Genomic DNA, 17,280 nt, shown 5'->3' with positions numbered 1-17,280 from the left:
GGGACATCCCACATGGACACCTAGTGGGGGATGCAGGTTATGCACTGGAGCCGTGGCTGATGATACCCATCAGAAAGGCACACACACCTGAACAGGAACGCCATAATGAGGCACACGCACAAACACGTAATGTAATAGAGCATGTGTTTGGGCTGCTCAAGTCACAGTTCCGGTGTCTGGACACATCTGGTGGAGCCTTGCAGTACTCACCAACTACATGTACCCAAATTGTCATGGTATGTGCTATGCTACATAATATGATCTTGTGAAAACAGCTGCAGCAGGACCAGCATAGGGCCGGGCCAAACAGCCCCCCACCATTGCCAAGGCCATCACAGGCAGAGCGTGACTCGGAGGAGGAACAAACTGAGCCTGCCCCAGTAGGCAGAAGGAGGCATGCCCAGTATGCCCTGGCCTTGGCAAAGAGGCAACGCATAGCACATACACTGGCTCAGTAGGAACCCTGGGAATGATACCCTCTCTGACTCACTCATATAATAACAGGGATGCCTAAAATGACATAACCTGCTCTCAAACATGTACAGGGAGTGTAGTATGTGCATCCGACAGAGGCAGCCCTGCAGCACCACCCGAGGCATGAATGCCATGTGTTAAGCAATGTAACACCATGTAGTATATGCACACTTGATGACCCTGACTAACATCCTACCCTCACCAAGCATGATGCCACAATATGATGATGAGATGATCAATTGCAATAATTGGCTGAAGTATTGCAGTTAGTCAAAGGGGATCCAATGTGTGCCAGCCTGGGATGACATGCTGAGCATGACATGATGCTCCACCTGCTAGGGGTGGCGTGCAGTCCAGGCCTTATGGATACTGGCAAAGGCTGCTGTTACCCACAGCATGCCCTGAATAGGTAAGGCTCAAAACACAAACCCACCTCCATAGGTATCACAAGGGATAAGAACCTAGATGTAATGCTACCCAATGCCAGAAGTATAAACAGCAAGATGCATGCAGTCTAAACTCCCCCAGTATGGAGAATGTTGATATCTGTCCTGTAATAGAAAACTGGGTCAAGGCTCACAACAGCACCGTAACACTACCAGGTTACACCTCATACTGTGCTGTACAGCCTCAAAACATGGAACAAGCTACAAAAGGAGGGTGATTAGCAATAATTGTCAAGGATAACCACACCCCCATGTTGGTACCACAACAAGAAGCAGCATGGACTAGCCATGGTCAAGTAACAGTGGCTAAAACTGCCTCCCAGTTTATAGCCTGCTACAGACTACCGTCCTAACACCAGGAACTGCACCTGGCCTATGTTGGAATACATGAATATATCAAGCCCTCCAAACCACATCATATTGTGTGACTGAAAATACCCAGACATAGACTGGGAGCATTATACTAGCTCCAACACTGTAGGACAAAAGTTCCTAGAATCCATAAACCAAAATGCCCAGGAACAACATACCACTCCCACAAGAGGGGTAAGCATACTGTATGTGATAATCAGCAACATGGTTACTGGATGGCAAGATGAGAAGTGTATCCCTCACTGGTAAGACCAGACCATAGAGTAATCACACTGGATATACACATCCTGACCACAGTCCCTGGCCAGAAAACCACAGTGAAAAACATGTGTAAAGCAAAAGTTGCACTCCTCCAAACTGATGTGGAATCCATTAAAGGCCCTGTGCAGGTGCAAAATATGGGCCACACCTCAGAACCTGTTATACAGGCATTCCATGAACACTGCCAGGAATGCTTGGATTATGCAATCCCAAATAAAACCAAGACACAATGCCATACACGCAGGCATCTGGCATGGTGGACTCCAGCCATTACCAAACCATGCAAGAGAATGAGGAAGCTACTACATGATAGAGCAAACATAAAAAGGGAAGTAATCACTGATCAGTAGTATGGCAATAAAATATGTCCACACATACAATCCACTAAGGCCAGCTACAACAAATTGAATCTGTGAATCTTGAGGCAATGTTACACCTGCCCCAAGTACACAGACAACCCTCAACTGCCCCCAAGAAATACAAATATATGTGAGAGATGCAACCATTTATCCAAACCGGAGGCTGAGCTCCCTCAACTCAGTACTGTCAAAACTAGTCAGGAGGAGAAGGTAACCACACACACCACAAACCCAGTCCCACATAGACCTATCACAACTGCAAACCAAAGACATAAACACAGAAAAACATTCCCGGAGGCCCTAATTACAAACACACCACACCAACAGAGGCCTCCAAAGTAGACACCCAAGCAACCACAACCTCCTAACATAGCACATGCAACACATAGTACACAAAGCTGGTGTGCCAAACAGTCACAGGCCAGAAGGAGAAACAACATGCCTGATACAGTTGTAATAGGTGACTCCATAGACTGACACACTGATGTCCCGCTCACCAGACTGAACAAGGGAAATGGTACAGTAAGCTGCCTGTAGGCTGCTACAATACGCCACATAACACAAGTACGCAGGTCACTCCAAAGCAAGTAGAAATATGATGCAGTCATTGTCCATGCTGACGTGAATGACCTGAGATGTACCTCCCTGGACTACATGAAAAGAGACATAGATGAGCTCTCCAATTATGTAGTCCAGGCCAGTATGACACTGACCGTTTGCAGCATCCTACCCTCACCAAGAATGATGCCACAGTACAAACACAGAATGATCAGCTTTAACAAGTGGCACAATTACTGGCGTCAGTCCAAGGGGATTCAATGTCTGTCTGCTTGGGATGTCATGCTTGACAAGCCACGCTGCTGTTCCAGGGATGGCTTGCACCTGTTACCCCTGGGCGTCTGGATATTGGATAATGCTTTTGCCACCTCCATAGAGACTTTCGTAGGCAAGGCTGAAAAGACTAACCCACCACCCTAGAAAACATAAGTGGAAAGAAACATAAGGGTAATGCTGACCAATGCCAGACGTGTAAACCTCAATATGCATGCTCCCAAGGCCCTCCCCAGTATGGAGAACATTGATGTCCGTGCAGTGACAGAAATGTGCAGCAAGCCTCCTGACAGCACACCAGCACTACCAGGTTATACCTCATATCATGCGTTATGGCCCCAAAACCTGGACCAAAACATGAAAGGAGGGAGAGTATCCATACTCAGCACAAACACCCATATGTCCAGGTAACTGACAATGCACAAAGCATCGGAGACCACCCATGTGCAACTAACCGTAGGCAAAACTGCTGTACTGTCTGTAGCATGCTACAGACCACACTCTCACACACAGGAACCTCACCCAGCCGTCCTGAAGACACTGGACAGTATGAATGTCCCACCAAATACCAAACAAGGTACTCACAAATTACCACATAGGTGGTAAACCATTATGTATGGAAGGAGTAATCAGGGACCTAGGGACACATGTGGACAGTAACCTGTTATGTGACACTCACATTGCCAACATGGCTAGGAAGACTGTCTATATTGGACACCGTACCATGAAAGGATTCACATCCACGTCAACAGAGGTCATTGTGCCCCTATACTGTTCTCTTATCAGACCCATAATCTAGTACAATGCCTCATTTGGGATGTACCTTACCTGACACCTGCAGCAGTTAGAAAGACCTCAAAGGTACCTCACCAAGAGGATAAAGGGTCTCAAATACATGTCATATGCTGCCTGGCTGTAGACACCCCAGCTGAATGCAGTCACATACTGCCTACACAGAGGCGTTGTATGCCTGTTGTACAAGGCCATGTCCAACACATGAGTAATGGACATGCTCCACCCCAGGAAACCCAAAGCCATCGGAGCTGTGAGAGTGAGAGATGTCAACCTCAACACATAATGAAATAGGATGTGCTGGAGGGACAGATGCATAACCCTGAGGCTCCCTACACCCTGGAACAGAATCCCACTCCATGTTAGGCAGAGCCCCTCACTGACACTCTTCAACAGGAATCTTGCCAAGTGGATGGATGATTGTAGATGTATACTGGGGGCCTTCACTGTGTCACGTCCAGACAGAGGGACAGTAAAGTAAATCATAAATGGCCATAATATTCACATAGCAAGGGGTGGCAAAAGCCACACACACTCTGGCTAGGCTTATAAATGCCCTAGGGTGGATAGCCTAGTATGAACCTATGAATCTATGAAGATACAAATTGTACAGGACACTAAGGATAATCACAAGGCTTTCTTAACTGATGGAAGGAACCTTGTTGGGAATTCACAGATATTCTCTGAATCACTCAAATATTACTGAATCACTCAAATATTACAAACAACATACCAAACACACACACATATTGCCAACATCCAACCTGACAGGTGCAGTGCACCCCCCCCCCCCCAGAATGCAAAATATCTATCCCAGCAGAAGGCTGGCCCCCTGACATTGCAGATGCTGAGGTAACAGCCAGCATCTACAAAGCAAAACACACAGCAGCAATGGTATGAGATGGTGTCCTGGGCTGAGTCCAACATGGACTCCAAGAAGAATGGAATGCCAAATCACACTACTGCTCAATGTCAGCCTTACCACAGGATATGTACCCAAAGAGCAGTGTACAACAACAGTGGTCCTCCTCAACAAAGGTGTTGCCTGAAAGGATACTGCAAACTACCACCCCAGAATCCTGACAAGTTTGGTCTGCACAGCTATGGAAAGGATCAGCATGTACCGCACACATAAAGATATTGGGGACCTACTGACACCGGACCCTACCCAGTGTGGCTTTCTTAAGTGCAGATCCTGCCCCTTAAACATGTTTGACTCTTTTGAAACTGTCATTAAGGTCATTGATGAGGGCAATGTGGTCCACACAGTGTAGCTGGACCTTGCAAAGGCTTCCATACAATACCCCACATGTTCATTATAGATAAGCTCACCAGCTTAAATATAAACCCCTGTGTCAGTAGAGGGGTTGCAAACCAGACCAAGGACAGAACTGACATGGTCAGACATGCTGCACCCATCAAAAGGGACACATGGAAACAGACAACTGGTGCCATAGCCATGTTAGCAAGCTAATTGCAGAAAAGTGTATAGTCAACCCCTGTGGATATACAGTAAGTGCCCACCAATTACCACATAGGTGTTAACCCATTAAGTACTTAACATGTAATGAGAGACTTGGGAACACAAGTTGATAGATATCCTACATTTGACAATCATGTGGCTGTAGTGGTTACAGAAACATACCATATACCCACCTAATCATGAAGGTTGTCAGATCTAGATAAGGGGAGGTCATTGTGGCTCTGCAGTCATCCTTCATCAGCGTTACAATTGACTACAATAGCCCCTGTGGGATGTACCTCAGCAGACACCTCCATCAACTGTAAAGTCCCCAAATGTACCTCACCAGGAGTATCAAAGAGCTTGAACAGATGCCATGTGTTGCCTGATTAAACAAACTGCAGCTCCACACACTGCCATACTGCCCACCCAGAGGCAAGCTGTGCCTGATGTATAAAGCCATGTCCAAGCTGGAATCAATGAACATGCTTCACCTTGTACAATCTGAATGGCAGTGAGCTATGCACATGAGAGACCTGAACCCCAGCACTGACATACATAGGACAAGCTGTACTGAATGATCCATAACACAGAAGCCACACCCACTCTTGAGTAAACTCCCAGTACAGGTTAGCCAGAGAGCCACTCATCGACTCTCCTCAAGAGGAATCTAGATGAGTGGATGGTAGATGGTAGGTTTACCCTGGGTATCACTGTTATGTCACAGGTAGATGGAGGCACAGTACACTACCCATGACATATGTCATGGCAAACTCCACTTAGAATGTGTGTTGAAGGACAAACACAGTCTCCGACTAGCATTACAAATGGCCTAGGGCACATCGCTAGTGTTTGCCAATGTACACCTATGTTGTGGAATACACTACCAATGTTGGACAAGCCTGGTTTAAGTAGTTCATATCTGAACATAATGCAACATGGTCAGATGTGCACAACTGGCCCCTAACCAGGCTGTTGTGCTCACTATGAAAATGTAAAGCAGTGATAGGACTAAAGCCCAGGATACTGTCCACCACAGTGAAAGTACTGAACCAGTACACTATACGGTACTACAGTGTTAGGTCAGTATGAAAGGATGTTGACAACTGTATGCAAAGTATTCCATGCAAACCCTACAGGCACAGTATAATCCCTGTTGTGTTCAGACACAAAGCAGTTGGACAGTAACTACACAACATGACACACAACACACAACCATAAACGTGAGATATTGTTGAAGTTCACACTCATCCACAAATGTGGTGGGCTGCAGAGTTCAACAAATGGAAAGCTCACACTGGGCATGCTCGCACACTTTGATAAATGAGACATATGTCAGACAACATGCCATGGAAAGCCTGAACTGGGCATGCTCACACACTTAGGCCAAATCTCAGTTTAGCAGTTGGCCATACATATCTGGTATTTGTACGTGTTATTCCAGGAACCAACCACATTAGCAATCTGCCCAGTGCACACAGTTAAATGACTACAGAGACATACGTGATATAGTGGATCCCTCCCATATTCAAACATCTTCCACAGATACACAAGTTGTTCATAGAAACAGGGAATGCTATGGCAATAAAGACCTGCAAACAGTCTATCAGCAACAAAAATTGTGCATCTGACAATTAAACATATGGGTGTAGAGGCCAACACTAGGCTGTTTGCCCTAGGGAATGACAGCTTAGCCAGAGTGTGCTTGGCGTCTGCCTCCCCAGTACAGTAGGCTACTGTGCCACTGTAAAGTAGGTCACATAAGGCACCATGTGAGGCTAGTGTGCTGTGCCTCTGTCAAGCAGGGACACAGTGGAGATCACAGGGGTTGAATTTGCTAAGCCACATCCATGTTGTTGGTGTGTGCTGGAAGAGGGTTGGTGAGGACCTCTAACAGTAAGTGGGTGTCAATAACAGACTGAGGGGAGCCTTATCTGCATTGTCTGGACAATTTCACTGTCAACACTTTGTCGTGATGATTATGAGGGATTGAAGTGTTGTGCTAGTACTGCTCAGAGATGTCCTCCCTCTGTGGGCTACTGCTCTGCAATGTATTAGCTCACTCTGTCAGTTGGACAGCTCATTGTTGTGGAGCAGTCATGGGTATATTTGGGATAGCATGATCAATGCAAACCTTCCACATGCTCATAGAATGCAATTGTCAAGGATTATGCAGAGTGGCCTGTATACTCCCCCAGCATTGGTCCTTTGAAGTCATCCACCCCAATCTTCACAGGTGTAAAGTCTGCTTTTGATAAATACACTTTGTTTGCAGTGACAACCTTGCCTGGGGGTGGGGATGGGATATGGATGTCCAGGGAAAGGTGGGTATGGTCAGATATCAACAATGGTGGTCTACCTCTGGTGTGGAACAGTGAGTACCCATGTTGCAGATGGTCAGGTGCAATATGTATTCCCCCTTGTGGCTGTGGTGAGTGGTTCTGCCATAGCACATGGACTCACAAATGGTAGTGGCAGTAGGGTAATGTTGTAGAGGCCTGAGTAGTTCCCACACACAATATACCTGTACCTGACGTTAACAACTGGAATGGTGTATGTGAACACCTGCATATCTTGGCACTGTACCCAGGGAAGCAAAGTGTGTGTCCTGGATGTGGGAGGGGTGGTCCGAACTGGTTGTGTTGTGTGTTACAGGTCCTGTGGTCACGAAGCATGGTATAGAACATAACCTGCCAGTGCGATGTGCATATCTGACCCTGAAGTAGGTGGCTGCAAATGCATATATATGCTATCCCCCACCTGACAGGTAGTACTAGATGTACATACTGCTGTAGAAATAATGATGTCAGCACCCTATAAATACTGCAGGTGCAGAACAGGTGCTCAGTAGTTCAGATGGTACGCTCTGCTAATGCGTCTCCCTCAAGGGTCATAATATAGTTAGGTAGTGGTTTGAATCCTGCAAATGCTCAGTGTGTGTGGGTGAGCGGGGTTGCTGTGTGTGCAAGTCTGTGTGAGGGAAATGTCCCTTTTGGCAACTGTGAAAACACACTACAGGATGCACAGTCCTCTTTCTAAACACTGATGATGTCAGCACCCTATAAGTACAGCAGGAAAAGGGAAACTTCCCAGTAATGCGAATAGTGCGCTCTGCTAATACGTCTGTCTCGAGTGTCATAACATAGTTAGGTAGGGGTTTGAATCCTACAAATGCTCTGTGTGTGTGGAGGGGAGTTAGTGTGTGTGCAATTCTGTATGAAAAAAATGTCCCTTTTGGCAACTAGAAGAACACACTACAGGATGCACATTCCTCTTTCTAAACACTGATGATGTCAGCACCCTATAAGTACAGCAGGAGAAGGACAACCTCCCAGTAATACAAATAGCACGCTCCGCTAATGTGTCAGTCTTGAGTGTCATAACATAGTTAGGTAGAGGTTTGAATCCTGGAAGTAGGGTGTGTGAAAAAACTGACCCTTTTGCCAACCAGTACAACACACCAGCTGCTGCATATTCCAATCTCTACACACAGATGATGTCAGCACCCTACAAGTACAGCGGAAGAGGGCAAATCTCCCAGTAATGCAAATAGCACGCTCTGCTACTGTGTCTCTCACTACTGTCATAGCACAGTTAGTTATGGCTTTGAATTCCACACATGCCACGTGTGTTTTTGTCACACAGAATGCCCATGTGTGTGGGTTGTTGTTCACAATAATGCATGACTGAGTCATATGTGTCCATGCCTCTGACTGACCTGTATGCTTGTGTTATGTGGTGGACCATAGTGCCCCACGGGCATATCACTGTGACCTTCACCTTGTCCAGCCTGGTGAGTAGGACCTCACTGTACCGGACAATAAAGGTACCTAACACAACTGTAGCAGGTGTGTTGTCTAGCCGTACAGGCTGTGACTGTTTGGCACACAGGATTTGTGTGCTATGTGTTGCATGTGCTGTGTTCTGGCTTAACGTATGCCTGTGTGCCAGCTGCAGAGGTGTCTGATGCTCAGGCAGGATGCTATTCTGAGGCTCCACGAATGGCCCAGTGTGGTCACGTGTTTAGATTGCTGTCAGTGTAGGTCTACATCAGACTGGTATTGTAGTCACTGTAGTATTTCATGCCACCTGACAGGTTATGCCAGTACTGGGTTCAGAGTGCTTAGTCCCCAGTTTGGCTATGTGGTTGCATCTCATACATGTTGTACATCCATGTGTAGGGGCAAGGGTTGACTGTGTACATGTGGCAGCTGTGACATTGCCACATGACCCACATATTCCACAACTGTACCATAGAGGTGACTGACAAGTGACCTTTGCACATGCTACCATAGTATTGTGATTGCCATGGTGATTAACAGCACATAGGGCCAATGGGGAACAAGGTACATAGGTTCATAGGTCCATAGGTTCATATGTTCATACTAGGTTATCTGCCTTAGGGCATTTATAAGCCTAGCCAGAATGTGTTTGGCTTTCGCCACCCATTTTAAATTTATTTTGCTATGCCCTTTGTCGAGGTTAGTATACTGTGCCTCTGTCTAACAGTGACACAGAAGTGATACCCGGGGTAAACCTACGATCTCCCATCCATTCATCAAGATACCTCTTGAAGACAGTCAATGAGGGACTCTGCCTAACCTGGACTGGGATTTTATTCCAGAGTGAAGGGAGCCTCTGGGTTATGAATCTGTCCCTCCAGCATGTCCTATTTATTTCAGTGCTGAGGTTCACGTCTCTCGAGCGCGTAGCTCGATGGGATTTGGATTTTCTGAGGTGCAGCATGTCCATTAATTCCGGGTTGGACATGGCTTTATACGTCAGTCACAGATCGCCTCTGAACAGGCGGTATGCCACTGAGTAGAGCTGGAGTTTCTTTAACTGGGCAGCATATGGCATCTGTCTGAGCCCTTTGATCCTCTTGGTGAGGTCTTTTTGGGGTCTTTCCAGTTGCTGCAGGTGTCTGGTAAGGTACATCCCAAAAGGGGCATTGTACTCAATTATGGGCCTGATGAGGGATGAGTAAAGAGGCACGATGACCTCCCCTGATCTAGATGTGAATCCCTTCATGATTAGGTGGGCTATATAAAATGTTTTTCTAACCACTTTGGCCACGTGGTTGTCAAATGAGAGATTGCTATCAACTTGGGTCCCCAGGTCCCTAATTACGTCTTCTGTACTTAATGGATTACCACCTATGTGGTAATTTGTGGGCAATTTGTTTTTGCCAAAGGGGATGACTATACACCTTTTGGCATTTAGCTTGAGGCCATGGCTCTGGCACCAGTTGTCTGTTTCTATGAGGCCCTTTTGGAGGATGCTTGTGTCGGCTGGAGAGTCAATTATGGCGCCCAGTTTGCAGTCATCTGCGAACTTGGTCAGCCACAGTCCTTCTGTGTTGGCCTGTACCTCCGAGAAATATATACTGAAGAAGAGAGGTCCCAGGACTGAGCCTTGTGGGACACCACTTGTAACTGGTTCGGAGTCTGACATGGCTCCAGCAATTCTAACCATGTGGGTTCTGTCCTTGAGCCAGTTTGCAATCCATCTAGTGACATAGGGGTTTATATTTAAGCTGGTGAGCTTATCTATAATGCCCGAGTGGTGTATTGTATCAAAGGCTTTTGCAAGGTCCAGGTAGACTGTGTGGACCACCTTCCCCTCGTCAATGACCTTGGTGACTGTTTCAAAGAAATCAACCAGGTTTAAGAGGCAGGACCTGCCCTTAACAAAGCCGAACTGGGGAGGATCCAGTGTCTGTAGGTCCCCAATATCTTTAATTATGAGGTTCATGATGATCCTTTCCATAGCTTTGCAGACCAAGCTAGTCAGGCTTATGGGGCGATAGTTTCCAGGATCCGTTGAGGCACCACCTTTATGGAGAGGGACCACTGTTGCTGTACGCCACTCTTTGGGCACATATCCTGTAGTAAGGCTGAGATTGAACAGTAGTTTTATGTTTGGGTTTAGCTCTTCTTGGAGTTCATGTAGGACATAGCCTGGGACACCGTCTGGTCCCATTGATGCTGTGTTTTTTGCTTTGGAGAGGGCGGCTCTTACCTGAGCATCTGAGATGTCCAGGGGGCAGCACTCTGCTGGGATAGATATTTGCCCTTTTGGTGTGGAGGGGGGGAGAAGTTTGCGATGAACCTGTCAGCTAGAATGTTGGCAATGTCTGTGGGTTCGGTGTATTTTTTGTCATTTTGGACTAATTCTGAGCATATCTGGGAATTACCACCCAGGTTCCTAACATAACTAAAGAAAGCCTTGTGATTATCCTTAGTGTCCTGTGCAATTTCTCTCTCAAAGCTGGCCTTAGACAATTATATGAGTGCCCGTAGGTTTTTGCTAATACTGATCTGTGATGCCTTCCCTTTTTGGGATTGTGCTCTATCATTTAGTAGCTTCCTCCTTCTATTGTATAGTTTGTTTATGGCTGGGGTCCACCAGGCAGGCCGTCTGCCTTTGGAGGATTGGGTCTTGGTTTTATTTGGGATCGCATGATCCATGCATTCCTGAAGGTGTTCATAGAATGCGTTTATAAAGGATTCTGCGGTCTGGGCCATATTTTCCACAGGTCCGGGGTCTTTGAAGGATTCCACTTTGGTTTTGAGGATTGTGAAATTTGCTTCAGAGAAGTTTTTCACTGTGGTTTTCTGGGCAGGGGGTGGGGTCGGGATGTGAATATCCAGTGAGATTAGTTTATGTTCTGATCTTACCAGTGAGGGATACACTTCTGGTCTGGAGCATAGAGTCCCCATGTTGGTGATGATCAGGTCCAGTATGTTTTCCCCTCTTGTGGGAGTGGTAACAAGTTGTTCCATAGCATTTGAGCTCATAAATTCTAGGAACCTTTGGGCTAGGGTGTTGGAGCTAGAGTAATGCTCCCAGTCTATTTGTGGGTAGTTGAAGTCGCCCAATATAATGGTGTTTGGAGAGACCTTCATATTTTCCAGTGTTCTCAGGAAGGCCGAGTGGGGTTCCTGGGTTTGGGAGGGTGGTCTGTAGCAGGCTATAAACTGGAAGGCAGTTTTACCCACTGTTAGTTGCACATGGATAGTCTCTGATGCTTCGTGCTTTGCCACCAACCTGGAGGTGTGGGTATCTTTGATGAATATCGATACTCCCCCTCCTTTAGTGGTTCGGTCCAAGTTTTGGGGCCAAAAAGCATGGTATGAGGTATAACCTGGTAGTGCTGGGGTGCTCTCGGGAGCCCTGAACCAGGTTTCTGTTACTGCACAGATATCGATGTTCTCCATGCTAAGGAGAGTTTCGAGTGCATGCATCTTGAGGTTTAGACTTCTGGCGTTGAGTAGCATTACTCTTAGTTTCTTATCCCTTGTGATACCTATGGAGGTGGGTTTGTCTTTTGAGCCTTGCCTAAAAAAGGCACTATGGGGGTAGCAAGAGCCTTTGCCAATATCCAAAAGCCCAGGGTTGACAGGTGCAAGCTGTCCCTAGTGAAGCAGGTGGTTCAACAGAAGGTGAGTATGTGAGGGTGTAGTGCCTGTGATTAGTTAGCACTGGCATATATGACTGCTCATGTGGACAAATGCCAGGTAAGTCATATGCAATGTGTCACAGGCAACGTACATGTGAACAGGACAAACAGTGACGTTCTGTCAAGTGAGACATGGACATACATATAGTAAGCTATGCAGATGTCACTAGGAGTCCACAGAAGCTCTGTACCTCTGCATTGCAGGTGGGATCAGTGTTCCAGGGTAACTGCAAGCAAACATGCATGCAAACAAAGCTACAGTAAGCAGGGCTGCATGTAGTCCATTGTACAACAAACAAGCTGTACCCCTTCCAGTAGGTAACAGTGCAAATATGTAGGCACTATACTCATGTACATGGAAATACACAGGTCAGATGGCTAGGGTCCAGTCTCAGCGCACACAAGTGTACAGACCATGTACCGTCAGGATGTACAATAACTGGATGGAAACCCAGGTGCTCATACCTGCAGTAATACACATGTCAAATAACAGACACTGAGCCTTCACTCAGTGGTTCCATACTTAGTGGGATGTATGCTACCTGGCCTGCCACCACAGTATCCCTGACATTTATGGGGACTCCCCCTCTTGTGACAGTTAGTGTTGTGTGTTGGGGCTGTCTAGCATGGTATGAGATGTGAGCTTGCAGTGCTAGGGTGCTCCTGTATGTCATGTACCAGACGTGTAGTACTGCACACATATCAACATCCTCAAACATCCGCATTGCAGAGTCCAGTGTGGGCAACATGCCACTTGCAGTTTACATGTCCATTATTGCGTATCAATACTTTCATTACCTTATCCCCTGTGCTACCTATGTATGTAGCCTTCTGTTGACATCCTTACCACCAGTATGCCAACATGTGCAGATGATACACTATGGTACTTACCATGGGTGTAGACAACAGTACAAGACAATCATACCCTTACTGCATCAGGCATGCTGGGATATACCCACAATTATATCAGCACACAGTACTGTTAACAACATGATACTATTGCTACATGTCTATGTAGTCACCCTGTGCATCAGCAACATGTTAACCTATACCTGCACTGATGTTACAGATTGCAGGAGGTGGCACAGTTTCATCATATGCACAGGGTGTGAACTTAGTATGCCTGAGTCTGCCACTAATACCACCAATTGACATGTATGTGTATGTGTATTGGTGAGGGACAGCAGTAGAAGGTGGGGCAATGTTGATGCAGTGTGTGCATGTATGCAGTAGCCCTAGGTGTTGTCAATTCGCATGTGTGTATGGATGCACACAGTTCCACCTCATGGCTACCATATACTGGTGTTTGTGGACAGCCACAGACTGTACCTGCCAGTTCATACAGATCAGTGTCTCTGGCCACGGACACGGTACCTGTGCCTTGCAGGGGTGCTACGGACCGTATCCAGTACCAATCCAGACTGGGTACTGTCATCAGAAGCAGGTGTTCGTTGACTGGACACAGATCCCTGTCGGGCCTGTCCAGAGCCACGTGCACATGGTCTCCTGGGGCGGTCTGATGGCAGCACAGACCCAGCATTGCTGGGGCTGCTGCTGGCACTATGGGGGCGGCCGCGGCCCTGTTGTTGTCCGCGACGACTGCCAGCTGCTGCTGTTGCTGGCATACGCCCACGTCGACGCCTCAACCATCCACTATTGCCCTGGCTTATGGACATGTAGTTGTGGAACCGGTCTAATATGTCCCCACAACGTCTGTCTATGACATCGGTGAAATTACGGATGGCAGCCGCAATGTCACGCATACTGTCAGTCATGGCTGTGTGACATGCTGTCAGCTCCCTCAGACCCTGTCTGGTGTACCATTCCATACGTGACTGTGCCTGCATGACAGCCCGAAACATAGCTGAGGTTGTAAGACCTCTGTGGGCACATCTGACAGGGGCAGTACGCCCACAGATGCTCCCATGTGAACCCCTGGCCATCTGTCTGTGTGGTACCATCACAGGGCCATGCCAATGGCTGCTGTGTGGGAAAGCATGTGGCACAGATACCACATTACCCTGGTCAATGCCCACTGTATCCTGTCCATCACCTAGGGACATTGGTGACAAAGGGTGTATTGGCAGGATAACTGTGCGCATTGATGGGGTTGACAGCTGTGTACTGTCAATTGGCTGACCAATGACAGACCCTGGCATACCTTCCTGTGCCATTACACACATGTCATCATTATCAGTACCCGTGGCACCTGATTCAGGTTCCCTGCTGCATGACACCAGAGCAGCACCAGAACCTGTGGGAGAGAAACAGGAAACACAGTTTACAATGTCCACACAATGTTACCAGTTATGCACACATGAACACCTGCACACATGCACACGTGCCCACATGCACACGTGCACACATGCACACGTGCACACGTGCACACATGCACACATGCACACGTGCACACATGCACACAGTTGCACACAGTTGCACACAGTTGCACACTTGTACACTACTCAGTATGCGAGATATCAACACACAGACACAGACACACCTGCATGCATACACAGAGCACTACTCAGTGAGCCTAATATTACTATTACTATCAAGACTATTAAAGGTATTGTTAATACACACTCACCAGCATGGATAGGCTGCATTGCTGTTACACCGGAGGGACCTGCAGAGGTGAGGAAATTAATGTCAGTGGGCACAACTGTGCCATTGTTACTGAGTGTGATACAGGTCAGTAGTACAACAGTCGCCTTTCACAGGTCAGCTGCTGATATTGAGAATATCACACTTGCACATTAAATACTATGATGACAGCTACAAACCAAGGAAACACCTCACACATGCATTAACTACCAGTGTACACAACAGTCAACTATACATATGGCATATTACTTGCACGCTCGTAGTCTTGCTGCTGTGTGGCTCCAGCCTCTATCATAATGCAGGTCTGCTGCTGTTGTTGTTGTTGGCGGGCTGGAGCCACAACACTTATGAGTAGTCCCTCCAGTCTGGTGAGTGGGGGATGTGTAGCCACCCCACCACCTGTGGCAACCTGTTGCCTGTGGATATCCGACGCACGCTGACGGACATTTCTGATTAAATCACTGCAGTGATGTCGTACCTGCTCATATGTCCTTTTATGCGTGTCTATGTCATTTACCCGACGGACCAGGTCTTGCCACAGTGCAGCCCTCTCCTGCTGATTCTGGCTGGTGCGGGAAAAGAGTATTGCACAATCCCGCACCAGGCTCTGGTGTATCTCCTCATCCTCAGCTGCAGAGTAAGCTGGATTGCGCTGGTGAGCCATGGTCCTGAAAAAGGAAATAACATGATATCAGCAAAATATGTCAGCAGAAATTGGCACACATACTACACATGCTACTCGACTGTTGTGATACAACATATCTCACATATATAGCATCTGTCTATTGGTGGATACACATGTAAATGTCCAGGTATCAGTGCTCAGCCAACAACTGTGCAACAGTACCTGTCACACTCCATACGACATACTACCAAACCCCAGCAGTCAGAATACTGATTCAGGTCCAAAGCACCTCCTCACTCTGGGTGTTTGTATTGAGGTAGTGTATGGGGTACATCATCAACTACTGTGAGCTGACCACAAACTAATTGCCCTGGATATACATATCCCACCTCCACCACCAGCACAAACGACTACAGTGAATAACATTTCAAATGCAAACTTTACACTTCATAACACTGACATGGTATCCTTTAAGCCCACTGGGCCAGTGGAAGACACGACCCACAATGCTGACCCCTTCACAAATGATTTCTACGGACATCTCCGAGAATGCATGGATCATGCAATCCCATATAAGACCAAGACACTCTCCACAAAGGGAGAGCATCATGTCTGGTGGACCCCAGCCATAGACAGATTGTATAACAAAAGATGGAAGCTACTGCAAGACAGAGCATAATTCCGTAAAGGGAAGGCATGTCTGATCAGCACTAGTAAGGAGCTAATTTCTCTCATACAAACATCCATGGGCAACTTTGAGAGGGAAATCAACAGGGACACTACAGATAACCACAAGACCTTCTTCAGTTATGTTAGCAACCTGGTCAGATACCCTCCAATATGCTCATAGTTAGTACACAACAACAAATAATTCACTGAACCCACAGATATTGGGAACATTGTGGCAGACAGGTTCAGTGCAGGTTTCCCCCTCCCTCTCCCCCAAACTAAGACATACTTATCCCAGCTGACTGTAACCTCCCTGTCATCACAGATGTCCAGGTGAGAGCCGCCCTCAGAAAAGCAGAAAACACAACATGAATGGGACCTGATGGTATCCCCGGTTGCATGCTACATGAACCCCAAGAGCAGCTAAACACACATATAGAAGTGCTATGTAACACTAGCCTGACTACAGGATATGTACCTGTACACTGGCGTACAGCAGCAGTGGTTCCACTCCATGAAGGAGGCACCTCTACATACCAATACAATACAACACAATACAATACATTACAATACAATACAATACAATATGCTATTGCCCCTGGGACTACAGCAGCATTCTGTTCTGCTACCCTGACCATTGTGACACATGTGATGGTACCTGCGCCTGTCAAACAGTTACACAGGGTGACTCATATGGCATATTACCTGACTAACATTCAGCAGGGGTATGTGTGACATGTACTCATGGGGAGTCTTGCTTCTTAACGCTGTGTGGTTTATTGCAGGGTATGTCTTATCTGTGGGTAGGAACCTGTACCTCCACCATGTGCTCTCTACTGCAGTGTCACAGACAACACACAGAAGTCATTTAGGTTGTGGATGGTGTGAGGTGTTACTATGGTTGTTGGACATCTGTCATGGGT

At 47.0% G+C, this 17,280-nt stretch overlaps 1 protein-coding gene across 1 annotated transcript in view; it reads right to left on the bottom strand.

The window, feature by feature from the left end:
- The window catches only part of DLEC1 (DLEC1 cilia and flagella associated protein), a 2,498,134-nt gene that overhangs the window by 86,147 nt on the left and 2,394,707 nt on the right, over positions 1–17,280 (bottom strand). The window lies entirely within an intron of this gene.

Source organism: Protopterus annectens, chromosome 3.part1 (genome assembly GCF_019279795.1).
Source record: "Protopterus annectens isolate FY-2018-M chromosome 3.part1, PAN1.0, whole genome shotgun sequence".
NCBI classification, from domain to species: domain Eukaryota; kingdom Metazoa; phylum Chordata; order Ceratodontiformes; family Protopteridae; genus Protopterus; species Protopterus annectens.
The sequence above is the reverse complement of the archived record's forward strand: the minus strand, read 5'-3'. Positions and strand labels throughout refer to the sequence as shown.